Here is a 4892-nt window from a genome sequence, read left to right as displayed (position 1 = left end):
AAGTAGAGATTATAAAATTAAGTACTAGTATTGTATGAACCATCTAGGATAATTGGTGTTAAAAACATTTTGTTAATTATCAAATCTTCTATAATTATAATATGTAAATGTTTCATTAAGCATAAAATAAAAACTTATATATTTAAATTTGTGATGATGAATACCTCCTTCAGTTGGCTAGGCATGCTATTTTAAAACAAAATATATTTTGTCAATAAAGAAGGCGAACATAAACTTCATTTATGAGGTAGCTTGCTGCTGCAGATACATTCTTAAAAAATGAAACAAACTTTTATACGTGATATATATTCAGCTCAAAAATGTAAAACAAAAACAAACTACTTTTTACCTTCTTATGCTGCTTTGTGTGATTTATTCATAAATTTTTACTGATTGTAACATATGATCTAAAAGAAACTAATGTTTTAAAGAATACTTATTTATTAGTTTCGTAGTGTTATTTCACATCATACGCCTACTATCTACAAGAAAATGATAATGGAATTGGTTTTTATAGCAGATAATGCAATTCATAATAGCTAAAGAGGTACAATCAGAATATTATCTTTCCTGCAACAAATGAGAACGTCAATTTGCTTTTTTGAAGTAATTTTTTTGGCGGTCTAACTTTAAAGCAAGACCATGAATGAAATTTTTGTGGATGAATATTCTTCTACCTGAGTCCTGAAAAATTAGTAACTTTAAAAAACAAAAGAAAAGGATAAAAAGCGGGTTGATTTTGGAGAGTTAAGTTCAAATTCAACTGAATTTCACCTTCAAAGTCTGTAAATGTTGATGTATTTTGAAGGTTGGGTTTCTATTAACGACTCAGTTTGAACTAGTTGGCTAGAGTCTATGCACTATGTAAGTAAACTATGGTTCATTACAACCAAAGTAGGATTTAAAGCAAAATATACATTAACAATTACTTTTTTGTTCATACATGCTGCAGATACATATTAACTGAACCTTACTTATATTAGTAAGTTTTTTTAGCAATTATTGATGCAGAAGTTAACATTTGTATTGACTTTAACTTACTTCTAATTTAATCGATAAATTTATATTTACAATAAACTGCGATATGAAATAATATAAATGTAAAGTTTACAATATGTTTATAACATTTTCTTTGAGTTTGGATTTTTATTTTCTTTGAATTTTCATTTGGTTTTGAGTAACATATGACTAAAGAAAAAGAGAAATACATGTAGAATGTCCGTGGATGTATTTTCATTGTGTTCAAACTTTCTTTTAATTAAAGATTATGGCATCATCTTACACAAATTATTCTGTAGACAAAATAGTACCTGAATCCTTGAGACACCTTAAATTACATATAGTTGATATCTAACATCTCATATCAGAAATGCTTGGGAAATACATAGAATGCATGTATACAAACAGATGAGATCATTACTAAAAATACAAGTAACAAATTTCAAGGCTAGCAGTAACATTAACTGAAACTGTTGAGTTGTATAATTTTTTTTCTATTCTGACAGTTGCAGCACAATGAATTATTACTGTTGTCCTTAAAGCAATTTATGATTTGTAGCTGAAAGTCCTTGCATTGCTTTACCCCTTGAAATCCCTTGATTAATAAATCCCTTGAAATTAATAAAACTTTCTCAAACAAATAGAACGATCAGTGAAATGAATCTGGAAAGAATATCCATTCACAGTCTGATAATCATAATTGCTTTATTTTTCTTAGAATTGCTTTATTAAACAGAATCTACAAAAAACTGAAATCACTGAGAAAGATAAAAAAACACCACTAATATAATATATATATATATATATATATATATATATATATATATATATATATATATATATTATAACACCAGTAATATACAAACCACCATCAGGAAGCATAAGAGAATTTATTGAGGAATTAAAAGAATTTTTAAAAATTGATATAAATCAGGGAAAAGAAATTAGTAATGATATATGATAGTAATGATTTTAATATAAATACAATAGATGAATTCTAGCAAAATATATCTGGACCACTATATGCATATGGATTACTTCTAAGTATGATAACCCAACCAACATCAGAATTTACTAGAAAACCTTAACTCAACATGTGTAGATCACATCAATTCCAATCTGTAACCATATAAAATAATACTTTCATTAATCAATAAAAAAAATTTCAGACCACTACTTCATACATAGTCACTTAATTCTCACCAATCACAAGATACTCTTACCTAAAAGAAATAGTAATAATATAATAGAAATCATTAATCATACACAGATAAATACAGTAATATAACAAACCAATTTGAATAAAATAATAGAAATTAATAACCTGAACGATATTTATGAAAATTAACAGAAAAAATGAAAGAAATCTATGACAAATGCAAAATAAAAATAATTATTTATAAAAGGTGGATCAATAAGAAATTTATAAAGCTAACTCTGGAATAAATAAATAAATAAATAAACAAATACTGTAATAAACTAAAAGCATAATATGCATCCATTGTATGCACAACGGTACCAATGTTTTCATCGACAGAAATGTAACCATCATTGTAAGGAAAAGTCCCATTTCCGATGTTTAATAGTTGTAAGGGGAAGTTAGCATTGCCATCCCGAAGATGAACACTCATATTAGTTCTTGTTGATAGTGAGGTCAAATTTCCATAAGGGTGATGATTTAAGGCATGCTTCAACAACATCACCTCTAGTTCCTCTCGCGATGACAGGCAACATTTGCCGAAAGTCTCCTGCAAACACTAAAGTTATACCACCCATTAATTTACCGCATGATTTAATATCTCAAAGGGTTCGATCAATATGAGCTCGATGACTCATTGTGCATTCATCTCACACTATAAGCTTAGCATGTTGCAAAATGTTTCCAAATGAACCATATTTACGAATAGAACAATCAGATTCTCATTCGGATGTAACAATTAACGGAATCTAAGAGTGGAATGTGCACTTCACCCACCATTTATAAGTGTAGCAGCTATTCCTGATGATACTACATCGATTGCAATGCCTTTAGTTAGCGAACTTGAGCAAGAAGCAAATTGATTAATAAAGTTTTCCCACTACTTCCACGAGCATCTAAGGAAAGACTTTTTGGGGTTGTTGCTAGCAACACTGTCATTTATATCATCAAACGCTTACGTTGAACTGGTACTAATTAAGGAATATTAATACTTACAAATTCTTTCTGATCATCGTCATCGAAAGAAAGTCTTAACATTGTATCATTAGAATTACTAGGTTCTTGATTAACACGATTAAACCGAAATCGCGTTAAGTATTTCTCATTTAACGTAAAAATTTCTTCAATCTCAATGAGAACTCTATTAAATATCTCATCTGAAATTGTTATCTCAACATTATTGGTTTGAGGTCGCATGTGATATAAAGTATCTTTACAAACATCTTTTTGCAACATTTTGGAACTATTAAAAAGTTTGATCATCATCAGAAAGGAAGTAAATTTGTAAAAATTGATGATTGACACCAGGTGCTGACAACAATCTTCCTATGCGATGGTAAACTTGACCTTGAATTTTAAACGTAGGCATAAAATGTCCTTTTACAATTTTTTTAGCACTGAAATAAAGTGTTGTATTTTCCCACATTATCGATAAAATATTTTAACAAAGGATGAAATCCTAAAACTAATCTGCTGATTGGTTCTGGTAGCTCATTAAGTACAGGAAGTGAAACTTTCTCACCAGAATAACACATATCAGGTGCTTCATCTTTCCATTTGCAAAACAATGATTGCGCAAATTTGTAAATCTTTACTATTAATATAATCCAAATGAGGATCATATTCAAAAGCAGATCTGAACTTTAAAGTGGCTTTCCCCCTATATTGTATAGCATCATAAAATAGATCCTCATGCTCCTCCATAGTCTCATGTAAACGCGTTGTAGACATTCGTCTCGCATTTGAAGATTTTCTACCAATATTATGTCTCTTCGTAAAAAAAAAAAGATCAGTGAAATAAAATTTGATTTTTCATTTTAATTCAAAAATTTTACAGGGATTAATAATTATTAATAAATCAATATATTTAAATTTAAAAAAAAGTTAAAAATATATATGTAAATGTAGTCGTATTCGAACCGATGTGTGCATGATTACAGACTCGATACATTCTCACTTACACCACATAACTACTTGAACAACATGAAACAAAATTAATATATAAACTAATATAAAATGCTGATACGGATACCACAAAAAAGTGTGATACAATGTGGTGTCCACTGTAATGCAAATCCACTGTAACTGTCTATTTTATTAAAGAATTGGAAAATCATATCTCACTTTCAAATTAATTAAGTTTAAATGAAGAGCAGAAAAAATGTGAATATGTAATTTAATAGGCGTACAAGGAATCAATGCGGTGTCCACATCAGATTTTTTTTTTCACTTTGGTTTGGAATACATTTTTGAAGGATTGAATTTTAGTAAATTGATCTAGGTGTTCTTTATGTAAGAATTTAAAAATATTAACTTGTACATTGGCAAACCAAAGCTGAATTTTTGAACAACATTTTTAGTAATGCTTATTTTAACAAAATATTTATTATTGTGATCTTTAAATCACAACACTTAATACAGAACCCAAAGAAGTCCAGAGTGGTAAGGTATCTCCTCTTATTTCTTAATGTAAAAAAATTTCATTTCGAACATTTGGTTTTGTAAATTATATATTTTTTTACTTTTCTACTAACCAGTAAAAGTTTTAAGTTGATTTTGTATATTTTCATTATTTTCTTCATCTTTAATTCACCGATTTAAATTCACCAGTTTGAGCTGAACGTACAACTGTAACATACATACACATATGTAATTTTAGAAATTTACTGAATGATTAAAAAAAAAAAAAATCAAT

General features: G+C 28.2%; 1 long non-coding RNA gene across 1 annotated transcript in view; it reads right to left on the bottom strand.

Moving 5' to 3' along the window:
- Positions 1–1964: 1964 nt before the first annotated feature.
- The window catches only part of LOC142331526 (uncharacterized), a 37476-nt gene continuing 34548 nt past the window's right edge, over positions 1965–4892 (bottom strand). The window contains exons 4-5 of the long non-coding RNA XR_012758022.1: positions 4732–4825; positions 1965–2118 (exon numbers count right to left, since the gene is read on the bottom strand). This is a non-coding gene — a long non-coding RNA (uncharacterized LOC142331526). The remainder of the gene's footprint in view (positions 2119–4731; positions 4826–4892) is intronic.

Source organism: Lycorma delicatula, chromosome 10 (genome assembly GCF_047948215.1).
Source record: "Lycorma delicatula isolate Av1 chromosome 10, ASM4794821v1, whole genome shotgun sequence".
NCBI lineage: Eukaryota > Metazoa > Arthropoda > Insecta > Hemiptera > Fulgoridae > Lycorma > Lycorma delicatula.
This window is presented reverse-complemented; position numbering and strand designations above follow the sequence as displayed.